A 27,092-nucleotide genomic window follows, 5' to 3' on the forward strand; every position below is an offset into this window, starting at 1 on the left:
ATAGGCAAGGTGCAATAGATGGTATAAAATACAGTATATAAACTCATTATAAACCCATTTTCAGGACCCTGTCTTTCAAAGATAATTTATAAAAATACAAATAACTTATAAATTGTAAATGGTTTAAATACTGTTTCCCATTTTTGTTCAATGAACAATAAACAATTAATGAACATGCACCTTTTGGAACGGTCGTTAAGACACTAACAGCTTACAGACGGTATTCAATTAAGGTCACAGTTATGAAGACATAGGACACTAAAGAGGCCTTTCTACTGACTCTGAAAGATAAAGATTCCCAGGGTCCCTGCTCATCTGTGTAAATGTGTCTTAGGCATGCTGCAAGGACGCATGAGGACTGCAGATGTGGCCAGGGCAATAAATTGCAATGTCTGTACTGTGAAATGCCTAAGACAGGGAGACAGGGTGGAGAGCTGATTGTCCTCGCAGTGGCAGACCACGTGTAACAACACCTGCACAGGATCGGTACATACGAACATCACAACTGCGGGACAGGTACAGGATGGCGACAACTGCCCGAGTTACACCAGGAACGCACAATCCCTCCATCAGTGCTCAGACTGTCCGCAATAGGCTGGACTGAGGGCTTGTAGGCCTGTTGTAAGGCAGGTCCTCACCAGACATCACCGGCAATGACGTCGCCCATGGGCGCAAACCCACCATCGCTGGACCAGACAGGACTGGCAAAAAGTGCTCTTCACTGACGAGTTGTGGTTTTGTCTCACCAGGGGTGATGGTCGGATTAGTGTTTATCGCCGAAGGATTGATTTGGAGGTGGAGGGTCCGTCATGGTTTGGGGCAGTGTGTCACAGTCTCATCGGACTGAGCTTGTTGTCATTGCAGGCAAACTCAATGCTGTGCGTTACAGGGAAGACATCCTCCTCCCTCATGTGGTACCCTTCCTGCAGGCTTATCCTGACATGGCCCTCATGACAATGCCACCAGCCATACTGCTTGTTCTGTGCGTGATTTCCTGCAAGTGTCAGTGTTCTGCCATGACCAGCGAAGAGCCCGAATCTCAATCCCATTGAGCACGTCTGGGACCTGTTGGATCAGAGTGTGAGGGCAAGGGCTAGGGCCATTCCCCCCAGAAATGTCTGGGAACTTGCAGGTGCCTTGGTGGAAGAGTGGGGTAACATCTCACAGCAAGAACTGGCAAATCTGGTGCAGTCCATGAAGAGGAGATGCACTGCAGTACTTAATGCAGCTGGTGGCCACACCAGATACTGACTGATTGCTTTTGATTTTGACCCCCCTCTTTGTTCCACATGTCTGTGGAACTTGTTCAGTTTATGAATCAGTTGTTGAATCTTGTTATGATCATACAAATATTTACAAATGTTAAGTTTGCTGAAAATAATTGCAGTTGACAGTGAGAGGACATTTCTTTTTTTTGCTGAGTTTACATATGATTTGAGTAATGTACGATAAGCAAAGATTATTTGAAGTGGCGTTGTTTAAGGTGACTAGTGATCCATTTGTTAAAGTGGCCAGGGATTTGGTCTCCATGTAGGCAGCAGAGTTCCATCGAAGGTTTTGTGTGTGTGAGCGTAGTATGGCAGTATGTCTGTCTGACGGTTGAGTTTAGTCTGTCTGTACAGTATGTTATTAAGTGTCTTTTGTGTTGGAAAGAAGATTGGCTTTGTGTGTCATGTGTCTGAAGGTTGTGTGTGCATTGCCACATATGCTAGTGTCTGATTTGTTTTCTAGGTCTATGCACGTACCTAAGGGTCAGTGTATGTGCATAAGTTACCTAAATGATTGAGCCTACATCCTTTACCTTAGACCCCAACTTACGTACAATGTGGAAAAGACAGTGTGGCATTTCTGGCCCGCGAGAGCGGTTGAGCTTAGAGGAAGTGAGAGGAGCTCTCCCTTTCCCCCCCTCCCCCCGTCTCTCTCCCCATATCCCTCTCTCTTTCTCCCCCTTTCTGCATTAGCGGATTAGTTCTGGACTCGCGGTCTCTCGCTAGCAAAAACGGCAAAAGCAACCTAAAAAAAAAAAATTTGTGCACCATAGGGAATAGGCTTCCATTTGGGACATAATCATGGACATCATAAACCCATACATTCCGATTTCCAGTGGATCACCCCGTCATAACGGGATTTAATGACATGCATGGGGACCCTAATCATCCTCTTGTCCCTGGCCACACCATGTGTATTATTTTTTCTGTGTGTTGTTTACACTTGCACAGCCATTTCTGTGTTCGTCAGGTGTAAATGTATGCATGTCCGTGTGCGTATGTGTTTCCACGATACTAGAATTTTGATTTCGATACCAGGTTCTGGTATCACGATACTCGATACATCACGATGCCACCACTACAAAAAGAAGGCGTATTATGCAAAGTATGGCACTTGATCCGAACAGCTACTGCTGTGTTCAATCGTCGGGCCTCTTGAGTTCAGTATCATTACATTTGAACATTTTTATGGGTATGTTTGTGAGACAAACGTGTAATGCATTAATGACTCCATTATACCATCAGATTGCAGAACAACATAATGGCAATCATTTATTTCAATGGTAAATCTCTACTGATAACCTTTACAAATCAGCATATAGCCACGGTCTTCACAATGATACTGTCCTGTTATTCAATAGGAGTTTGTGTGTGCATTGAGTTATTGAGCTTGTTTTAGCTTCATGGGGAAAGCAGAGGACAAATGATCCCTTCAGTTTATGAATTATCTGCTAGGAGAATATATTATTTGATTGTGCTGATCAGCAGTATTTGCGTAGAAGATGCAATCTGTTCTTTTATAAAAGTGTGCACTGTCTCTTGAAGAAAGTAATGATATCATTCCCAAGGCAGAATGTGGCTATGGAATCTAGTGGACACCATATGGGAAGAGAGGGAGATGAAGGTAATGAGTTTTTGGTGACGAGGGAGATTAAGTGAATTAATAATGTTTTTTTTGTGACAATCCGCTTTGAAATCAGCATATTTTTTTTTGTATCATGAAGTACCAACATTTTGGTATACTGTGCAATACTAGTGCATATGTGTGGGATGTGATCACCCGTTACAGTATAGTAGTGTGCCAGTCTAGTATGTAGTCTGCCGGTATAGTATGTACCCCATCCCAGTCTATTGAAGTAGTGTGTATGCCCCCAGGCCAGGCCGTGCTGAGAGAAAGGTTTGGCCTAATGTCTGTATTGTCAGGGTTAAATGGAGTGCGTCTAATCCAGGCCACTGACACACACACAGTCTATCTATCCTTGTTCCTGGGTATTTTTACTGTCACATCCCCAGGTGTATGACTGGTGGGCTATTTGGCCAGATGCTCCCGAAAGTAAATGTTGCTCACTTCAATGCCACAGTGATACCTCTGAACAAGACAAAATCGGTGTCCAATGGCTGTGGAAGTGAAACCAATTTAGTACATATGCTGGATGTTGGGTAATCTCTATTAGGGATGGGAACGGTTATCAAGATATCCAAACAGACGTTAGTATTTGATTACTTGAGTGAGCGTTTATTTTTGGAGAAAAAGATTTTGTAATATCCTGTGTTTCTCGAGTCGTGATTGGAGGACATGGATATACAGTGCATTTGGAAAGTATTCAGACCCCTTCCCTTCCACATTTTGTTACGTTACAGCCTTATTCTAAAATGGATTACATTTTTTAAAAACTACAGAAATACCTTATTTACATAAGTATTCAGAACCTTTGCTTTGAGACTCAAAATTGAGCTCCGGTGCGTCCTGTTTCCGTTGATAATCATTCAGATGTGTCTACAACTTGATTGGACTCCACCAGTAGTACATTCTATTGATTGGACATGATTTGGAAAGGCACATGCCTGTCTATATAAGGTCCCACAGTTGACAGTGCTTGTCAGAGCAAAAACCAAGCCGTGAGGTCGAAGGATTAGTCTGTAGAGCTTCAAGACAGGTTTGTGTCGAGCAACAGATCTGGGGAAGGGTATCAAAACATTTCTGCAGCATTGAAGGTCCCCAAGAACACAGTGGCCTCATCATTCTTAAGTAGAAGAAGTTTGCAATCACCAAGACTCTTCCTAGAACTGTCCACTTGGCCAATCTGACCAATCAGGGGAGAAGGGCCTTGGTCATGGAGGTGACCAAGAAACCCAATGGTCACTCTGACAGCGCTCCAAAGTTCCGCTGTGGAGATGGGAAGAACCTAACAGATGGACAACCATCTCTGCAGCATTCCACCAATCAGGCCTTTATGGTAGAGTGGCCAGACAGAAGCCACTCCTCAGTAAAAGGCACATGACAGCCTGCTTGGAGTTTGCCAAAGAGGCACCTAAAATAACTCTCAGACCATGAGAAACAAGATTATCTAGTCTGATGAAACCAAGATTGAACTTTTTTGCCTTCCAACAGGACAAGGACCTTAAGCACACAGCCAAGACGACGCAGGAGTGGCTTCGAGAAAAGTCTCTGAATGTCCTTGAGTGGCCTTGCCAGAGCCCGGACTTGAACCTGAGCGAACATCTCTGGAGAGACCTGAAAATAGCTCAACAGTGACGCTCCCCATCCAACCTGACAGAGCTTGAGATGCTCTGCAGAGAAGAATGATAGAAACTCCCCAAATACAGTTGTGCCAAGTTTGTAGCGTCATACCCAAGAAGTTTCCAGGCTGTAATCGCTGCCAACGGTGTTTCAACAAAGCATTGAGTAAAGGGTCTGAATAATTATGTAAATGTGAGATTTCCATTTTTATTTTTAATAAATGTGCAAAACATTCTGAACCTGTTTTTGCTTTGTAATTATGGAGTATTGTGTGTAGGTTGATTAATTTGATGAAAAACAACAATTTAATAAATCTTAAAATAAGGCTGTAATGTAACAAAATGTGGAAAAAGTCAAGGGGGTCTGAAATCTTACCCAATGCACTTTACGTCTCGCTGGCTTGTCTATATATTGTCGACTGGATGGCAGACTCGGGTAAGACGAATGATGGAGGGGTGTGTCTCCTTTGTTAATAACAACAGCTGGTGCGCAATTTCTAATATTAAGAAAATCTCTAGTTTTTGTTCGCCTGAGTTAGAATACCTCATGATAAGCTGCAGACCATACTATTTACCAAGAGTTTTCATCTATTTTTTTGTCGCTGTTTGTTTACCACCACAAACCGATGCTGGCACTAAGACCACACTCAACGAGCTGTATAGGGCCATAAATAAACAAGAAAATGAAAATTCAGAGGTGCCGCGTCTTGTGGCCGTTGGTTTTTATTGCAAGGAAACTGAAATCCTTTTTACTTCATTTTTACCAGCACGTCACCTCTAGAGGCAACAAAACTCTAGATCACCTAAACTCCACACATAGAAATGCATACAAGGCCTTCCCTTTGGCAAATCAGACCATAACTCTACCCTCCTGCTTACAAGCAAAAATTCGAACAGAAAGTACCAGTGACGCGCTCAATACGGAAGTGGTCCGATGAAACGGATGCTAAGCTACAGGACTGTTTCGTTAGCACAGACTGGAATGTGCTCCGGGATTCATGCGATGACGTGGAGTATACTCCACATCATCCACCGGCTTCATTAATACACTGAACAGAATTATAATATAATAATAATATATTATAAAAGCAACAATTTCAAAGATTTTACTGGGTTACAGTTCAGGAAAATCACTCAATTGAAATAAGTTCATTAGACCCTAATCTATGGATTTCTGGTAATACAGATATGCACATATTGGTCACAATATATAATATATAATATATATATATATATATACCATAAATAAAAGGATTGAAAATTGAAAACGCATTCAACACCAGAAAAGCTCAATACGTGGTACTCTCGCAAACTTGAGTCTGTCGTCAAACATCTGGGTCCAAAGTAAAACACAGAACGGTCAGTCCTCCTGTGTACAGAGCCCTTTTAATATTTTGCGCGAAACCACCAGACCGTTCTTTTAATAGCCAGTTCCACCAAAGGCAAAGAACAAACTATCTAATATGGGAGCGGATGAACATGAAAGAGCCCATCTACTTCTCCACGGGGCTCACAGAGAAAGCCAATCACTACTACAAACTCTTCATCACCTGGACCAATCAGAAGATCAGAATATATATATATATATATATATACAGTAACACTCAAGTTTGGACACACCTACTCATTCAAGGGTTTTTCTTTTATATTTACTATTTTCTGCATTGTTGAATAATAGTGACGACATCAATAACACATGGAATCATGTCGTAACCAAAATAGTGTTAAACAAATCTAACTGTATTTTATATTTGAGATTCTTCTAGGTAGCCATGCTTTGCCTTGATGACAGCTTCGCACACTCTTGGCATTCTCTCAACCAGCTTCATGAGGTAGTCACCTGGAATGGATTTAATTTAACAGGTGTGCCTTGTAAAAAGTTCATTTTTGGAATTTCTTTACTTTTTAACGCGTTTGGCTCAATCAGTTGTGTTGTATCAAGGTAGGGGTCGGGTCATATGAGTAGGTGTGTCCAAACCTTTTTGACTGGTACTGTACATGCATACAGTCAGTGATACAGTCAGTCAGTGTGTGTATTCGGAAAGCATTCATATACCCCTTGACTTTTTCCACATTTTGTTACGTTATAGCCTTATTTTCTAAGATGGATGAATCCCCATCCATCTACACACAATACTCCACAATGACAAAGCAAAAACAGGTTTTAAGAAATGTTAGCAAATGTATAAAAAAATGATACATTTTGCATAATTATTCAGACTCTTCACTCAGTACTTTGTAGCACCTTTTGCAGCGATTACAGCCTTGAGTCTTCTTGGGTATGACGCTACAAGCTTGGCACACCTGTATTTTGGGAGTTTCTCCCCTTCTCTGTAGATCCTCTCAAGCTCTGTCAGGTTGGATGGGGAGCATCGTTGCACAGCTATTTTCAGGTCTCTCCAGAGATGTTAGATCAGGTTCAAGTCCAGGTTCTGGCTTGGCCACTCAAGGACATTCAGAGACTTGTCCCGAAGACACTCCTGCATTGTCTTGGCTGTGTGCTTAGTGTCGTTGTCCTGTTGGAAGGTGAACCTTCGCCCCAGTCTGAGGTCAATTGAAGTTTTATTGGTCACATACACATAGTTCCAACAGTGCACTAATATCTAACACATTTACAATGACTACCTTATACACACAAATGTAAAGGGATGAATAAGAATATGTACATATAAATATATGAATGACCGATGGCCGTGTGGCATAGGCAAGATGCAGAAGATGGTATAGAATACAGTATATCCTACATTACTCATTGTATATGTATATGTAGAGATTATTAAAGTGCCGTTATTTAAAGTGTCTAGTGATATACATTTATTAAATCCATTTATTAAAGAGGCCAGAGATTTGAGTCTGTATGTTGGCAGCAACCACTCTGCGTTAGGGATTCCTGTTTAACAGTCTGATGGCCTTGAGATAGAAGCTGTTTTTCAGTCTCTCGGCCCCAGCTTTGATGCACCTGTACTGACCTCGCCTTCTGGATGATAGTGGGGGTGAACAGGCAGTGGCTCGGGTGGATGTTGTCCTTGATGATCTTTTTGACCTTCCTGTGACATCGCGTGCTGTAGGTGTCCTGGAAGACAGGTAGTTTGCCCCCGGTGATGCGTTGTGCAGACCGCACTACCCTCTGGAAAGCCTTGCAGTTGTGGGCGGAGCAGTTGCCGTACCAGGCTGTGATATAGCCCGACAGGATGCTCTCGATTGTGCATTTGTAAAAGTTTGAGGGTTTTAGGTGCCAAGCCAAATGTCTTCAGCCTCCCGACGTTGAAGTGGCGCTGTTGCGCCTTCACCACACTATCTGTGTGGGTTGACCATAGAGGTCAACCGATTAATTTTTGGATGCCGATTATGGCCGATTTATATTTCAATCCACAAGGAGAATGCGTGGCAGGCTGACCACCTGTTGCGCGAGTGCAGGCAGCAAGGAGCCATAGTAAGCGGCGTCAGGGTACAGTTGAAGTCGTAAGTTTACATACACTTAGGTTGGAGACATTAAAACTCATTTTTCAACCACTCCACAAATGTCTTGTTAACAAACTATAGTTTTGGCAAGTTTGTTAGGACATCTACTTTGTGCATGACACAAGTACTTTTTCCAACAATTGTTAATAGACAGATTATTTCACTTATAATTCACTGTATCACAATTCCAGTGGGTCAGAAGTTTACATACACTAAGATGGCTGTGCCTTTAAACAGTGCAAATCAATCCCAGGACAACAGCAAAGGACATTGTGAAGATGCTGGAGGAAACGGGTACAAAAGTATTTTTATCCACAGGTAAAGGAGTCCTATATCGACAACCTTAAAGGCCGCTAAGCAAGGAAGAAGCCAAAAAACTGCCATAAAAAAGCCAGACTACGGTTTGCAACTCCACATGGGGGGAAAAAGTTGTACTTTTTGGAGAAATGTCCTCTGGTATGAGGAAACAAAAATAGAACTGTTTGACCATCATTATGTTTGCAGGAAAAAGGGGGAGTCTTGCAAGCTGAAGAACACCATCCCAACTGTGAAGCATGGTTCACAAATTGATGACATCATGAGGAGGAAAATTATGTGGATATATTGAAGCAACTCAAGCATCTCAAGATATCAGTCAGGAAGTTAAAGCTTGGCCGCAAATTGTTTTTCCAAATGGACAATGACCCCAAGAATACTTCCAAAGTTGTGGCAAAATGGCGTAAGGACAACAAGGTCAAGGTATTCGAGTGGCCATCACAAAGCCCCTAGCTTTTCGCAATGATTGAAGCACAGCGCTGTTTATGACTTCAAGCCTATCAACTCTTGAGATTAGGCTGGCAATACTATAGTGCCTATAAGTACATCCAATAGTCAAAGGTCTATGAAATACAAATGGTATAGAGAGACAGTCCTATAATAACTACGACCTAAAACTTCTTACCTGGGAATATTGAAGACTCATGTTAAAAGGAACCACCAGCTTTCATATGTTCTCATGTTCTGAGCAAGGAAATGAAACGTTAGCTTTCTTACATGGCACATATTGCACTTTTACTTCCTTCTCCAACACTGTGTTTTTGCATTATTTAAACCATGAACATTGAACATGTTTCATTATTTATTTGAGACTAAATATATTTTATTTATGTCTTATATTAAGTTAAAATAAGTGTTCGTTGTTCATTCAGTATTGTTGTAATTGTTATTATTACATTTATTTTTGGTTCTCCTATAATTGGTATCGGTGTTGAAAAATCATAGTCGGTCGACCTCTAGTGGACCATTTTCAGTTTGTCCATGATGTGTACGCAGAGGAACTTTCAATCTTTCCACCTTCTCCACTACTGTCCCGTTGATGTGGATATGGGGCTGCTCCCTCTGCTGTTTCCTGAAGTCCACGATCATCTCCTTCGTTTTGTTGACATTGAGTGTGAGGTCATTTTCCTGACACCACACTCCGAGGGCCCTCACTTCCTCATTGTAGGCCGTCTCGTCGTTGTTGGTAATCAAGCCTGCCATTGTAGTGTCGTCTGTAAACTTGATTTGAGATGGAGGCGTGCATGGCCACACAGTCATGGGTGAACAGGGAGTCATGGGTGAAGAGTGTCCTTAGTGCTCTGGTGCAGGTTTTCATCAATGATCTCTCTGCACTTTGCTCCATTAATCTTTCCCTTGATCCTGATTTAGTCTCTGCCGCTGAAAAACATCCCCACAGCTTGATTCTGCCACCACCATACTTCACCGTAGGGATGGTGCAGGGTTTCCTCCAGACGTGAGGCTTGGCATTCAGGCCAAAGAGACTCTCAAAGAGAGTCAGGATCATCTTGGTTTCATCCGACTAGAGTCATCCCTACGGTGAAGCATGGTGTTCTTGGGGACCGAATGTCTTGTTGTACTTCCCCAGATCGGTTCCTCGACACAATCCCATCTTGGAGCTCAAAGGACAATTCCTTCAACCTCATGGCTTAGTTTATGCTTAGACATGCACTGTCAGCTGCAAAGGGTCTGCATATTTTTGTTTAAAAAAATAAAGTTTTTCATTTTGTATAAATTTGCCAAAATTTCGAAACCTGATATCGCTTTGTCATTATGGGGTGTAGTGTGTAGATTCAGGAAAAAATATTACTTAATCAATTTAAGAAGAAGGCTGTAATGTAACAAAATGTGGAAAAGGGAAGGGGTCTGAATACTTTCCTGAAGGCACTGCTGTGTTTTGTACGTAGACATCATTATTAAAGTGACCAGTGTTTAAATCACTCTATGTACATAGGGCAACAACCTCTAAGGCGCAGGGTAGGGTAGCCAGCTAGAACAGTGAACTTTTTAAAGTTGCACTATGCAGAAATCACTCCTCCATTTCCTTCTTGTTAAAACTCTTAATAGTTGCCCATTTTCAGTTTGTGACAAAATGAGCTAGTATAGTGTAGAGAATCATGGTACCATTCTAAACCGCTGTGAAATATATAAATTATATAAAATAAAAAAAATGTTGTTTCAGCTGTTTTGAAGCTGGTGTACTAACCAAAAGTTTGACTCGAAAACAAAACTTAAAAATGGGAAGCAGAGAAATGGCACACACAGAACAGATATACTGCTTCCTAGACTTGCTTTCAAGTAAAGTTATATCTATAACATTTCTATGTGAATTTGGTCAGGTCGCCCAAAAAGTTACATAATTGCCACAAACTGTTGTTTACGAAGCGTGTGACAACTACAATTAGATTTTTCAATACTTATTTTAATAAAACAATAATCTTTTGTATGTAGTTTTTCTAACTTTTTTTGAGGTAGTGCTGCACATTTAGCCCTCCCAGTCTCTGCCCTGACATCGGTATGCTATTTTCCCCACTTCAAATATCAGTTACAGGTGCGCACCTAACAGAGTTCCCACAAAACCTAACACAGTTCAATGCAAAACACTCACTTTGTAACAGAGTCGGCGCTATCATGGCAAAAACCAGACTTATCTTTCTTTCACTGTTGCTTTTAGCATGTGCATTTGCATCATTCTGATTGGTAAAGAGTCAAGCATTTATTTAATCATTTTTATATTTTGTTTTGAAGTTAGACCGGGGTTGTCAATCATACGCAAGGGGGTCCAATCAGGCACGCTGGTGGTTTGAGTAAAAAAAAAACAATTTGAAATATTGAACAGCAACTCGATATACTGTACTTTAATATACTTTAAAACCAAATCGGCACTGTGTAGAAATGATAATGGACCAACATTTATACACTTTCTTGTCCAGCTCACAAATAATAATCACTGAAATGAAAGCTCGACAGTCAGGGAGCTTTGAAAATTCTAAAAACGACTGATTTTGTGCTAATTTTGACGGTGAGAAAATATAACCAATTTTCAGTATTGCCCTCCAGAGAGCGAATGCAGCCCCTGGTGCAAAATGAGTTTGACATCTGTAATTTCAGACTATCTGGATCAAAAATGTCATGATATATTATTTGAATAGTGAAATAATGTAAAATGCCCATCCCTAATAATCTCTGTTGCGTTCGAGTGTATTTCAGTATTTACTGTATAATCAATCCTCTCTGTCCACCTCCTTGTCTCAAGCATGGCCCTTTTTTGTTCAGACTAAGCACTCTATAGCTAAAGGCTGATGATTATGAAGATACCATTACCACTAATGTTTTGGTTTGCAATATGCACACAATATGTGTGTTAATGTCTGACTTGTTTGTACAGTATGGTCCGTTTTTACAGTGCAAACTGTCAGTCCTTTAGGCTAGCCACCAGCCACCATGATTTCCTGATATTATCCCTGAGGATTAACTTTCTCCTCTGATGGTGTATTTAATCTGTGTGGGATTGGGCAGAGGCCCGTTGACATCATGCCGTCTCCATGGTAACCCCAGATGACGGGCCAATAGGATGAGAGCTCTCGGGTTTCAGGGCTAGTGGGTAATATTGTTGAAGTATTTCTATCCGATTTGGAACCAGGCACTTCAGACTTCACCCTTCTTGACCTAATCTAGGAGGACATTGCATTTACATTGACTTTCAACCAACCCAGCGTTATTGCATCATTGCCCACTGGTTCTAGCGAGAGATGACTCCTTGGTGAGGATTGGTCAATGCTGCTCTGTGTACATGGAACACTGGTTACTGTAATGGTACACTAATGATTCCAGCACATACAGTACAGGACACTGGTGGTGATGGGTATTAGGGGCTTTGTGAGTCAATGGAAACAGCCTTCCACTGTACATGTGATAATAGTTTGATTTAGTACACAGGCTTCTATGTTAATGTAATAAAACTGTTAAATCTGTTTTTAAACTGCAGTAAAAGTGCAGTAACTGCAGTCGACTGTGGTATTTTGGACACTGCAGTTATATTGCACTGTAACTGCTTTTCCACTGGAAAATTACTGCAGTAGAAACTGTTATTTTGGCTGCAGCATACTGTATTCTGACTGCAATCATTTTTTCGTAAGGAAAAGACCAACAGATGGCACAGATATGAGAAAATCCCGTTGTCGTTAGTTAAAAAATGTTTATGCGATAAAGAACTATGGTTGATTTAATTTATCGATATTGATGAAAAAGTTATACAGTACCAGTCAAAAGTTTGGTACTCAAGTACTCAATTCAATGGTTTTTCTTTATTTTTATTATTTTCTACATTGTAGAATAATTAGTGAAGACATCAAAACTATGAAATAACATGTGGGAAAATAATGTATTAATCCCCCTCAAAGCTTCATGAGGTAGTCCCCAGGAAAGCATTTCAAATAACAGATGTGCCTTGTTAAAAGTAAATTTGTGGAATGTCTTTCTTAATGTGTTTGAGCCAATCAGTTGTGTTGTGGCAGGGTTGGTATACAGAAGATAGCCCTATTAGGCCTTCATAGTCAAAGAAACCACTACTAAAGGACACCAAAAATAAGACTTGCTTGGACCAAGAAGCACAAGGAATGGATATTAGACCTGTGGAAATGTGTCCTTTTGGTCTGATGAGTCCAAATTTGAGATTTTGTTTCCAATTGCTGTGTCTTTGTAAGATGCAGAGTAGGTGAACGGATGATCTCCATGTGTAGTTCCCACGTGAAGCATGGAGGAGGAGGCCTGGGGGTGCTTTGCTGGTGACACTATCTGTGATTTATTTCGAATTCAAGGCACACTTGGCTACCACAGCATTCTGCAGTGATACGCCACCCCATCTGGTTTGCGCTTAGTGGGACTATCATTTGTTTTCAACAGGACACCCAACACACCTCCAGGCTGTGTAAGGGCTATTTGATGAAGAAGGAGAGTGATGGAGTGCTGCATCAAATGACCTGGCCTCCACAATCACTTGACCTCAACCCAACTGAGATGGTTTGTAAAGAGTGAAGGAAAAGCTCCCATCAAGTGCTCAGCATATGTGGGAATTCCTTCAAGACTGTTGGAAAAGCATTCCTGGTGAAGCTGATTGAGAGTGCCAAGAGTGTGCAAAGCTGTCATCAAAGCAAATGTTGGCTACTTTGAAGAATCTAAAATATATTTGTTTTAGACCTTTTTGGTTACTACATGATTCCATGTGTTATTTCATAGTTTTGATGTCTTCAGTATTATTCTACAATGTAGAAAATAGTAAAAATAACGAAAAACCCTTGATTGAGTAGGTCTGTCCAAACGTTTGACTGGTACTGTGTATTTTTTTTTTATCCACACCTGCATTCCCCCACACAGCAGCAGACCTTTTTGTCCAGGCCCCTAGCTTCCAGGGTAAGATGACAACAGGTTCTTGTGAGCACTCTAACCATCTTACAATGATGGGGTGCGGTAAAACTGCTCAATACTGGAGGTGTTCATCTAATAACAGAATCACTTGGCTGAGAGAAGAGAACATAAGAATGTGTGGAGAGTTATTTGCTCCAGATTCACCCCCGCTGGCTGTTCTCCTCTAACCCTGAACCTAAACCACTCTGGGTTATCTGACAGCATTATGGTTTATTATCAGAGAATGAATGACCAACCGTCAATCTATCGATCTGATTCGATCTTCCGTTTGATGTAGACTTGCTGGTTTCTGCTCCTCTTTTTGCTGTCTGATCGCTCACAGGCCTACTGAACGCTCCAAACGTGTCTAAAACTCAGTCACCCTCATCATACCATGTTGGAATTTTCTGGAAGCCAACCTCCATTTCCCTAAGAGAACTAGATCATCCCACTGTTGGCTTGGACAAGTGAGAGGGAGTGAGGAAGTGAAAGAGAGAACGTAGCAGAGGGGGGGGGCAGTCCAGCTACAACGAAATGTTCAGAACTGCAACGTTACTCAATCCAGCTGAACAATGTGCTCATTGAACAGTGGGAGTGCATTCTTTCTTGCTGTGGGGGACCCCAGCGGCGCAGGCACACCACAATGGCCCTTTTTGTTGAGAGCCCCAGTGTCGAAGGTTCTACAGATATACGGCCCAGACTGCCGCACAGTCAAACATTGTGCATATCTAACACACTAATGCAGGACATGAGACAGTCATGTCTACAGCTAGAGGCTATGGACGCAGTCAAGCGTTTGTTTTTGGCCCCCCGATTCGGCCGAAGTCTATGAACCCACTTGATAGACTTGGGAGTCGTCAGTGGAGCATTTTTTATTTTATTTAGGCAAATTAATCTCTTACGTCCCTCTACATTTGTCAGTGTAGTCCGAAAACATATTTTTGGTGTGAGATTGTTCTGGCAATTCTCGCAAAACTAGCCTTTTTTGCATTTGCTTATTTTTTACACATATTGTTTAACAATATACTCTTCAAACACTTCAAATTTCCCGATGGGGCTCTGGTACTTTTTTTAATGATATGACCCAGTTTATGCATAGAAATGTACATTTAACAGTCATTAACCAATCAGATTGGTTCTCCTTTAGGATTACACATTTAGCAAGCCACCAGTAGAGGGAGTTCGCTTTTTAATACATTTAACCATTCACTGTGTTGCTGGTGCTCATGACATGTATCATAACTTCAGAATGAGCAGAGAGCCCACTCTGGAAAATGGTACGTACTTGTAGAGTATATTGTTCCAAACAATATGTCATAAAATGAACTAAATCAAAAAGGGTCGTTTTTAGATATGAATAAATTGTGTTGAATAAATTGTGTTGAATAAAATGTACACACATGAATTTCAGCATCAAGACCTACTACATACTTTAGAGCACACTGTAAGGAGGATAATGTCACCAAGATGTCTGTTTTCATGTACGATTCACAGATCATAGGGACTTACAGGAGGCATGTACAGCTCAAAAAAGGGCCTAAAATGGCCACTTTCACCATGATTTTAAAAAAGCATAACGGTTATGCAAATGTAAAAAGCATGTGAAACATCCTTCACTCCCAATGAAGTTTCCATGTGAAAATTGCCAGAACAATCTGACATAGCCCTAAAAATAAATTCAGGCTACACTGGTACGGAATCGCCAGATTGACTCCAGCGGTGTGATTAGAAGCCAACGCTTCTCAAAACGAGCAGTTTGATGTAGCGCTTCTTTGACGTTTGAAATGGGGCCCTATCCCTCTGTTCCTCTTTCCAATAGACCGTCAGGCTCTTTTGGAGCGGACGTTACCACACCATAATGGGGAGGTTGCGCAACGCAGCAACCCGCAGGGCCCCATCATTACCTGGCATTGCAGTGCTGCTGCGTTCAGTATCGGCACTCTCCAGTGCGGGTTTCTCTCCCTGTCTCCTCGCTACCTCTGTTGACCTCGCTGTGGCACAGGAAGAAAGGAAACAACAAAACAGACTGTCTCCTCTGCAAGGCTGCCTGGCGATGGGAGGTTATATTGTATGTTCAGACAGAGCTCTCTAGTTTCAGAGGCTCAGAAATCTGATGCTTCACTTGTACTGTACATGACCTTAGAATAGCTCTTAGTGGTCTAGGCCGGGTTACTGTACAGCACTGTGTGACAGCTGTTGAAAAGGACTAAATAAATGTCATTGATAATCAAATGAAAGTCACCGTAGGTCAGAGAAGTCTGAGCATGAGAGCAAGAAGATGAAGATGGAAAAGTGAAGTAAAGAGTGGATATGATCTTGCTGGGGGATCCATTCATAGACCTCACGACCTGGCTAGTACTGTATACCGGGGTATTTGGAAATAGCCATGGGATGGTGTTTCAATACCGTTGAAACTTTATTTTTACGTTTTTCAATATATTTGTAAATGCCTGCAGTCAACTCGTGCCACGCATTAGGAGATGAAGCAAATCACGTTCTTCATTTCACCACAATTATTTTACATTACGAAGCTTACCTTAGTTCCCCGGGAACAGTTGAGCCAGTCACGTGTTTGTTTGTAAATGGCACAACGGGAGAAAGCGGGGAGAAAATGAGTCCAGTTGTGTATTGACTGACGGGTCATGTTTTATATTGAAAGTAATGTTTTTATTTTTTTCGTGGTGTTTTTTTCTTCAATAAAGTGATCTGGGGCATGTAGCTATAGTTTTCCTTTACAGAAAGTACAACACATTCGGCAGAAAATAGCTTCACTTTCATCAGATGAAAACGGAAGTGCAACACTATTTTGGCCGGCAGCCACCCACGTAAAGATGCTTCATTTTTAAGAATGTAACCTTAATTTGACTTAGCAAGTCAGTTAAGAACAAATTCTTATTTACCACGACGGTCAAACCCGGACGATGCTGGGCCAATTGTGCGCCGCCCTATGGGACTCCCAATTACGGTTGTGATACAGCCCGGGAATCGAACCAGGATGTCTGCAGTGACGCCTCTAGCCCTGAGATGCCGTGCCTTGGACCGCCGCGCCACTCGGGCGCCCAAAAGCAATGTCTTTATTGCAACAAACGATGCATGGCTGTCACACTTCTAATGTTTAGGCCTATCATAGAAAGAATGTAGCCAGCTACATTTCCTAACGTTTTGTTAAAAGTTAAGTCTTGTGTTTTACGTGACAAAATAGGCTTTGTACACTGAGAAAAGTACTGTAGCTACACAAGTCAAAGTGCTGTCTGCTGATAGAATGCCCGCTTAGGGAATTCTCATCCAAGTTTAGAAGTGCAACTGCAGTACAAGATGAGTCTTATGCCGAGCAGAAAATACAATAAGAAGCCTTTTTAGATCTAGGTTTACAAAATGCAGAATTCTGCGTTCACACGGCCCCTAAGTTTAACTTGCTATCTACGTAAGTGGCTGAATTAATAAGGTGACGGGGCATCCCATTGTGTTAGCTTTGACTTTGACTTCTCAAACACGGCAGAACGCGATCTTGATTTTCCTTCAGGTTTTTTCTCCTCTCCGTTCTGTCTGCCCCCCCCCCTCTTCTCGGAGCAGGGAAGCCCATTGCCCAAGCGACTCCAGACTCCACACAGACACAGCGTGTAGACATGCTGCTGGAGAGGACTGTCAAAACTTTGCCTTTTTAAGCTTCGTTCGTTTGCACAATGTCTCTCGTTCACATTCATTTGGAAATGTCCACACTCACCAAAAAATGACATTCGGTAGCTGCTACCCATAGATGTATAATTTTATCAGCTGTTTTGCCTGTTTGCAATTTTGTATATTTTCGTTTGCGCTCTTTAGCATATATCTTGCAGCCACCATGGAAATTCACAAATGTTATTAACATTCTGGTAATAGACGCACAATGTATTGTTTTTCTTTTTTATGCCCACTATTGTACTAAGCCCGGTAATACCGTAAATCCCTGTGTGAGAGAAGGACGGTATGATGATATGAAAATCTGGATACCGCCAAAACTCTTTCCTCTAGGAAAGGCCAGATAAGCCAAATGTGTCACTGTGGTGCTATGCGTTACCATTCAGTGAAAGTGAGTGAGAGAGGTTTGACTGTGTCACGCCGTACTAGAAAGAGGAGGGCTCTGAATCGATCTTCCTCTTCCCCTACCGGAGTTATTGTTCTGGGGGATATGGGAAGGTGACCAAAAGGGAATAGTGGAGCCTTAGTACACAATGACTTTGGAGATATTTCCTTAACACACTGTGTTCTTTGTGTCTGTACATTTTGGGTGTGTATTAGAGATGGGGGGGAAAGAGGGAACTGAGTTAATAGGTCAGACTAGACCTGGGCCCAATTCCACAAAGCGTCTAAGAGTAGAAAATAGCTCGTAAGTGCTGAGAAGAGACATTTCACTCCTACTTTTATAGGACCTTTTCTGCGATGCTTTTGTGGATACGAGCCCAGACCCAAATCTCAAATGCAGCACTGTCTCATGTAGGGTCAGCTACAGAAAAACAATCCAGACCTGAATGGGATGCCTTTTTTTTATCTTCCCTGCTTCTCCCAAAAGTGAATCATACCCTGACCTGTCAACAACTTCTAAAACCTAGCGTTTCCATCCTGTAAAATCCTTTGTGTATAATGAACGAGCCCAAAGCCGAAGGAGTCAGCGGTGTCACCCTGAGCACTGGGCTCTTTTGGTGCGTAGAGAGGTCAAGGCCCGGATATTTACCCCATGTTTACAAGGCCATAAACAGGGCCTGATGGAGTCTTGACGCCCCGTCCCTCATATTTCTGTTATATCACAGTTTTTTGAGGCTCCCCCCTTTTTACAAACACAAACCACTGGCCCCACCCTCATGGGAAGGGTGGATAACAAGTCGTGACTTTAGACTTGGTTTGCGTTTGCTAGATGCAGTGCTCCCACCGTACATAACACAGCCTATATGGAATGCCACTGGAAATGCGTCTGTAAGTAGAGTGTAATTTGTATGCGTTAAACGGTTGGATCAGTTGGTGTGTGCAGTGGCTCATGGGGCAACAATGGATGTTTCTCTTGTGCAAGAGGTTTTGCTAAGTGGAATGTCCTCGGGGGTCCATTTCAGTGTAAGAGGGGCATGGTCCGATACCCTCCGAACCCTCTTCACTCCACCTTTGCTGACCACAGAGAAAAAAAATAGCGTTACACCCACCCCTCTCATCTGAAAAGCCGTACTTGGAAACCCATTGTTGCCCTGCCTCGCGTCGTGATTCAAATCAACCAAAGATGGCTTTGGCCTGCGCTATGCTGTCTACCGCTTCTCGTCAAGGCAGTGGCATGAGCTTTCGCATATGTCCTGCTGCATGCTGACTCGCTCTCCTTCCTTCTGTGATGTCCACCCTTCCTTATGTCCTTCCTCCCTTATGTTCTTCCTCCCATGGAGTCTGAAGCGTAAGACAAAGCCCACACACTTTTGACTGGTGCCGTATGTGTAGACGGGAGAAATTACACAATTATGTCCAATTTTTATTTCCCGTTACATTCCCTATTGGACCCACTGCTATGCGATTTCTCTCCTGTTCTATTGGTTTTCATATCAACTTTCTTTCATTGTCCAGGTGCTCTGTTTAGAATGGTGTTTCCCCGGGAATTATATTTTAGCAAATGTTTAAAATAAAAAATAAAAAGTTTTGTTGGCTGCTTCATTACAAGAGTTGCATGTTCTGTTAAGATGCGTTGCCATAATAGAAATGTCACTTCTGTTATGATGCATCATGACATACATTTCTCAAATGGCTGGTCAATTTAGATCTTTTTGGTCACGTTGTCTGGCGCCACATTTTCCTAACGCAAACCCTGGTCTGAGTGGATGTCACTTCGGATTTCGTTGCGTGTTCGCTCTGCAGTTAAACTGCCCGAAATGTAGGGACAAACACGTAATTTCACATCCCTCTGCTGACTGTCAAATTCCATGCCTTGGAAGGGCACACTGCGGGTAATTCTTGTGGACAGGATGGTTGTTTTGCTTGTTTTTCCTCTGTACAGTGCCCAATGTTGTTTGAGACCACTGTTTATTGAGGCGCTCTAGCCGTATTTGCAGCAATAGCCTTTTCTTCTCAGAGCCAATGACTTCATCTCAGTGACAAGACTATAGGACAAAAGTCAAACCTGCTTTTCCACTCACAGGCATTAGTTCAGATGCTGACCTGCTTTTGTCCATCCATAACCAAGGAAGGTTGGTTGATGTGGAACTATTCTGTCTGCAGAGACCAGCATAGTCAACCTTCGAAGAGAATGGAGGGTACATTGTCTGAAGTGCTGTCTACTATTTATGTAGTGCACATGTGAATGATGTGTTGTTTTCATGGGTGGACATTCAGAACTCCGTCCTTCTCAAGCTATGTTACTATCCGCAGAGCCAATGTCAAGTAACTAGTGTTTCAACACTATCCGCAGAGCCAATGTCAAGTAACTAACCCCGGCACCACACACACACACCACACACTCCTGCTGGTCGGGACATGTTTGATTCTGCTCTGTCCAACACTGTGAGGTGTCTGTTATTATGGCCAGATTTGCTTCCCTTTGAACTCTCCAAATGGTCTGGTCATTAATTCTAGCATACAATTTGTGTATGAGCAGCTGTCCGTCCAAAGGTATTTCTCAGCTCGGGGCTGCATTGGGTCAAAACTAAACAAATGGGGTCCCATACTCAGCCTATTGATTATAGGCTGAGTATGGGACCAAAATCAGGGAATGATACCATACCGGACACATGTTTTACAAGCAGGAAACTGATGGAGAAATATAATTGTCTCCATGCCTGCGATGTGTCTTGCCATTTTGTTGAAATGACTGTTTTTACAGGATTGTTTTGTTTTATCGTAACTGTGCCTTAATAACAGCATCCACTTTTATTTTTGAAGGCGGTTGCCCAAAGTCAATGAATGTAATGTGTTACGCCCCTGAAAACAGGGGAGAAATAATCACGAGAGTGATACGGTGTTGTATTCTCAATCCAACTTTTAGTTCAATGAGAGAAGACCGCGATTTTCCCCAGGAATATGGGTGGAGACCAGAGCAATCGATCTCCGGCTCATAGATTAAGAGCATTTCGTAGATCACAGATTAACACTTTTAGGCACCACAAAATAAAGTAATCAATATAACATTTACACATTACTCTCACAATTCGTACCCTTTGACAGATTTGAACTTTAACACAATTATATGAATGTTATCAATCTCTTAACAACTAATGCTGAATGCATCTTTTTAACCTTAGATGTTTTAAGATCCTCACATACTACGAACTTACTAATACTTTTTAATGTATAACAGGCTATGAATATTTCCTTTAACCTGTCACATCTGCTACATTGTTGCATTTCTTCTGTAGCTCAGTTGGTAGAGCATGGCGCTTGTAACGCCAGGGTAGTGGGTTCGATCCCCGGGACCACCCATACGTAGAATGTATGCACACATGAATGTAAGTCGCTTTGGATAAAAGCGTCTGCTAAATGGCATATATATTATTATTATATTATTATATATTATTATTATATTATATTAGCTTCTCTGGAACCCGGAAGTTCACCACACGTCACTGACCCAAAGTAGTGGCAAGTTCCTCTCGTGTTTGGGTGGAGAAGTTACAGTAAAGCTACCTTTTTTAAAACACGCTGGTGTTTCTGTTGGCTTGGCTGACCGTGGGTGGGAGAGCCGACGTGTCCTTGCCTCTGTCCCAGCTGGGCTTTCATCTGACGGCGTAGGGGCGTGAAAGGCCGTCACGCCTCGATTAGAACACACAAAATCCACCTCGTTAAATGTAATGATGTTTTCGTTTAGCTTCTTCATAATAAACGGCATCGAAGAACGGTGGGAAACTTGCACCTTTTTTGCCTTTGGTCCACACTGAACCATGTGGCTGATGGTTTTCTCCTTTCCCTTCCACCCTCCTGGCCGCAGGTTGATCCAAAGTTCTGTACTGGCAGCTTTAGTGAAACATTTCCTTTCTCACCTACCGCCGATGGCATGAGTTGAAATGCAGAAACTGCGTTGAGTGTTTCTCTGCAGATGTCGAAGATTCATTATGAGTGTCACGAGCGGCTCGCTCTGAGATCTAGTCTGAGACTGTTTGGGCGCTCTAAGTGGCGCAGCGGTCTAAGGCACTCTGTGCTAGAGGCGTCCCTACAGACCCTGGTTCGAATCCGGGCTGTATCACAACCGGCCGTGATTGGGAGTCCCATAGGGCGGCGCACAATTGGCCCAGCGTCTTCTGGGTTCGGCCGGCGGTAGGTGCGCCATTTGTAAGTAACAATTTGTTCTTCACTGACTCTCCTGGTTAAATCAAGGTTAAATACAATAGATGGTGAACCAGAGAGATTATTGAAAGATCTGGGTTGTGAGTTTATTCCCATTCGTGTCCTGCTTATTTTGCTTACGGGGCACAAGTGGTGTTTCTGTATGTATACTACAGCTCCGTCAGGCTAGGCCTCAGGGAGAGGGCTGATCTGAGACCTGTGATGGGAAGGTGTTCTCAGGTTACATCAGAATGGCTCCGTCAGTCAGACTGGGGCTCAGGGAGAGGGCTGATCTGAGACCTGTGATGGGACGTGTTCTCAGGCTACATCAGAACGGCTCCGTCAGTCAGACTGGGGCTCAGGGAGAGGGCTGATCTGAGACCTGCGATGGGACGTGTTCTCAGGCTACATCAGAACGTCTCCGTCAGTCAGACTGAGCCTCAGGGAGAGGGCTGATCTGAGACCTGTGATGGGACGTGTTCTCAGGCTACATCAGAACGGCTCCGTCAGTCAGACTGAGCCTCAGGGAGAGCTCTGATGAGATCAAATATCCACCCTCCCTGAGGATGACATTTTTTTCATTTTCTTCTCGTAAGCGCCGATCAATAATGGCTCACTTCACTGCACTCTACTGCACTTATCGATCCGTCAATTCCACCCAGGCAGAGTTGGCTTGTCTGGGCACAGAGGGACGTCAGAGGGAAGAAGTGGAGGCAGGGAAGAGTAAAGCGTAATTCAGAGTTCCCAGACCCGATAGTCCAGTGTCCCATTGTGACATAGCTGCACGGCTCTGAGAGCACCATCAGTGGGGGATGCACAGCCCGAACGCGCACCTTCCCAAAATTCCCAACCAATGCAGATCCGCGTACCGCAGTTTCTCGGGGTCCTATGTAAATGTGGCAAAGAGGAAAAAAATGGCAGTTTTTATGCCATGGGGCATAATGAAAAATGTGTAGTTTTTATGCCATGGGGCATAATGAAAAATGTGTAGTTTTTATGCCATGGGGCATAATGAAAAATGTGCAGTTGTATAGCAAGTCTCCTGCTATTCTACTCATTTTGACATGAGGCTCAGAGAAAATATTGCAGTTTTACAGCAAATTTCCTCTAATTCAGATGGCTTATGATGTTCATATGTTATCTCTTCTAGAACACTACCGCGTGTACACTTGTTGGACTTATGCGAGATACTTTAGCCTCGGGCCGTTCAGCTGTCTTGTCTAGTACAACATGCTCACTGTCAATCATTATTTTGGAGGCGCTGCAACTGCAGGCCGTTCGAAAAGCTTAATGAGTATTTAAAATGTACATTTGGTACATATACTAGATTGATCTATCGCATTAAAATAGGTATACTGTACGTGTCATCCAGATGTTGGCTGTGTGTATAGCAGGCCCCGAGAAAATCTGTTTTTATATTTTTTTCCTGATAGTTTTTCCCCAAATTGTGTTTACTCTGTTTATTTGTATTTTTTAAATGCAGGTTTTCACTCTCAATCACACTTTTTAAATAGAAAAACAACTAAATTGGATTTTCTATGTCCACAACAATGATGAAACCACATCAGGGGACCACTTTTGAGGTCTGGGGAAAAAATCTAACCAATTTAAAATGTTGGTGTAGTTACCCTTTAATACAAGTGTGCACCAGCCAGAGACCGTTGTATTGTTATAGATTTTTCTGTCGCGCTCATGTTTTTGGGAAAGCCTTTCCATCTTTACCAGAACACGGTTATCATTAGCATCATTGGTGACTGCGACACAAAGTTTAAACATACCCACACCCCATACCAAAATAATTCTACATTTAAAATACCATTTCCGAAGAAAAAAATTGGATACATGTGAAATGTTTTTTTATTAAATGCGTTTTCAATACATTCCAACCTAATATTACTTATGTAAAATGTATGTCACTATTTATAAACGGGTGGTTCGAGCCCTGCATACTGATTGGCTGACAGCTGTGGTATATCAGACCGTATACCACGGGTATGACAACCATTTATTTTTACTGCTCTAATTACATTGGTTGCCAGTTTGTAATAGCAATAAGGCACCTCGGTATATCACATTGCATCAGAAAATGTATATGTATTTTTAAAAAACATTCTGAAATGTACTGAACAAAAATATAAAAATATGCTACAATGTCAATGATTACAGTTCGTATAAGGAAATCAGTCAATTTAATAAATGAATTAGGCCCTAATCTATGGCTTTCACATGACTGGGAATACAGATATGCATCTGTTGGTCACAGAAACTTTTTTTGAAGAAAGTAGGGGCATAAATATATTTCCAAAAACACATTATCTGCGTGTTGAAATAAGGAGTTTTCCCTCATATATCTCACCAAGTAACATTGTGTTGAATCACCATGTTTTTGCTATTGGCATAAGATCTTTGAGCTTAAACATAAAGGACAAATGGCTCTGGTCCGTAATTATTCTAGGAATATATACATTCAGAAATGGTCAATCAAAGAACATTTTACAATAGAAAAGTCCATTCTTGAATATGAGTTGTGGATGTGAGCGTAATTGGCATATTCTCTTTCAGCTGGATGTTTATCTCCACAGTTCACATAGACACATCTCTTTTAATGTTGTGGTTTAATACCTTCGACATGTTAGGAAGAGGACATAGTTGATGACTTGTCTAAAATTGCATCCCGCACACGGTTAAAATCACCCCGCCTCATATAATATTCCTGTTACATTCAGATGGTGTACGGTCATTAATGAACTTTGGGTCATCTTCATTTGGGCAGTAAAAAAATCAGTAAAGTTATTTTTTTTTCCTGTGCCAGGTGTCTTTTTACCATTTTTAAAAATACAATTTGGGTCTGTAGTCATTTCTGTAGACTTTAATGGGACTTTTCTTTTATCAATGATAATTGATACCCCTCTGGATCTTGAGGACTAGGCGGAGGAGCAGGCCAAACCATCCCAAGCTCGCCTAAACCTTTCACTTTCTACTGCTGATAGGTGAGTTTCTTAAAAAGATAAAATGGATGTTGGTGTTTTTAATCATTTTTCAAATAAGAAAATACCTTAGTTATTTTGGCAGGCTGCACAATTCCATAGATAATCCATGTCAGATGTTAATGTTTTCACAAACTATATATACAAATTAGTGGATTTGGCTATTTCAGCCATACCCATTGCTGACCGGTGTATAAAATCGAGTACACACAGCCACCCAACTCCATAGGAATAGAATGGCCTTACTGAAGAGCTCAGTGACTTTCAACGTGGCACCGTCATAGGATGCCACCTTTCCAACAAGTCAGTTTGTCAAATTTCTGCCCTGCTAGAGCTGCCCTGGTCAGCTGTAAGTGCTGTTATTGTGTGGTGGAAACATCTAAGAGCAATAACGGCTCAGCCGCAAAGTTTTAAGTGCGTAGCGCATCAAAATCATCTGTCCTCGGTTGCAACACTCACAACCGAGTTCCAAACTATCTCTGGAAGCAACGTCAGCACAAAAACTGTTAATCAGGAGCTTCATGAAATGGGTTTCCATGGCCGAGCAGCTGCATACAAGCCTAATATCACTATGTGCAATGCCAAGCGTCAGCTAGAGAGGTGTACAGCTCGCCACAATTGGACTCTGGAGCAGTGGAAACGCATTCTTTGAAACACACTTCACCATCTGGCAGTCCGACGGACGAATCTGGTTTGGCAGATGCCAGGAGAATGCTACCTGTCCAAATGCATAGTGCCAACTGTAAAGTTTGGCGGAGGAGGAATAATGGTCTGAGTTTTTCATGGTTCGGGCTAGGCCCCTTAGTTCCAGTGAAGGGAAATCTTAACGCTACAGCATACAATGACATTCTCGATGATTCTGTGCTTCCAACTCTGTGGCAACAGTTTGGGGAAGGACCTTTCCTGTTTCAGCACGACAATGCACCCATGCACAAAGGGAGGTCCATAGAGAAATGGTTTGTTGAGCTGGTCTGCACAGAGCCCTGACCTCAACACCATCGAACACCTTTGTGATGAATTGGAACACAGACTGCGAGCCATGCCTAATTTGTCAAACATCAGTGCCTGACCTCACTAATGCTCTAGTGGCTGAGTGGAAGCAAGTCCCTGCAGCAATGTTCCAACATCTAGTTGAAAGCCTTCCCAGAAGAATGGAGGTTATAGCAGCAAAGAGGGGGACAAACTCCATATGAACGCCCATGATTTTAGAGTGAGATGTTCGATGAACTGGTGTCCACATACCTTTGATCATGTAGCACTACATGACTAAAAGTATGTGGACACCTTCTCGTCAAACATCTCATTCAAAAGTCATGGGGTGTCCACATCCTTTTGGCCATGTAGTGTATGTCTTTAAATAGGGTGGGGGCATAAAAATGGGTCAACTTGGAGCACCGCTACCTCCTAAATATTCTTGGCACTCAGCTCCAAAAAGTGACTTTCTGACCACTTATACCACGGGCAAATATGTATGAAATGTTTTGTTCAAATCAAAAGGGGTGCGGTCAAAAAGTGCTAGAAATCAAACGGAATGACCCTTAATCATTACTGTCATTTCACTTTTCCACAGGCTATGGTCGTCAGGGAACCAAACGGTCTGTTTTTAAACTAATCTATTTAAACTAATTGTATACATGACCCATGTTGGGAGTTACTGTATTCTCTCCACCACTATAAATAGGGGGAGGACTAGACTGGAGAGTAAACAAAGCTAAGGGTTGACGGGACAAGAAACGAGAACCAAGTCTAGAGATGGAGAAAGAGATTGGCTTGCGGTCTGCTATGAGACCACGAGAGTGAGAGCGAGGGATGGAGGTCAGAGAAGGAAAGAGAGCTTCTGTGTTGGGCCTTAGAAACAGAGACAGTCTCTGATACTGGGAGGATGAGGAGAGAGAGGGGGGGCTTAAATACATATAATACATCAGTGGGCTTTTCCATAAGGGAAACGGCGCCACTCTCCTCCCCCAGCATGTTTTTGTTGTCGTTTTTGTTTTGTGGGCTAAAAACAATTGCGGTACCTATTCTGCTGTTCTGCGAAATCTGTGTTTGCTGATTGCAGTAACTTTTTGTTGTCGTATCCGAAACAGACGTGGCAGTTTCACCATTAAGGATTTCATCTTTAAGGCGTGGTGGTGTGGGTCTTGTGGTTGAG

At 42.3% G+C, this 27,092-nt stretch overlaps 1 protein-coding gene across 2 annotated transcripts in view; it reads left to right on the forward strand.

Moving 5' to 3' along the window:
• myo9ab (myosin IXAb) overlaps window positions 1–27,092 on the forward strand; it is a 229,007-nt gene that overhangs the window by 30,761 nt on the left and 171,154 nt on the right. The window lies entirely within an intron of this gene.

The sequence above is a fragment of the Oncorhynchus keta genome, chromosome 17, assembly GCF_023373465.1.
Source record: "Oncorhynchus keta strain PuntledgeMale-10-30-2019 chromosome 17, Oket_V2, whole genome shotgun sequence".
NCBI classification, from domain to species: Eukaryota; Metazoa; Chordata; class Actinopteri; order Salmoniformes; family Salmonidae; genus Oncorhynchus; species Oncorhynchus keta.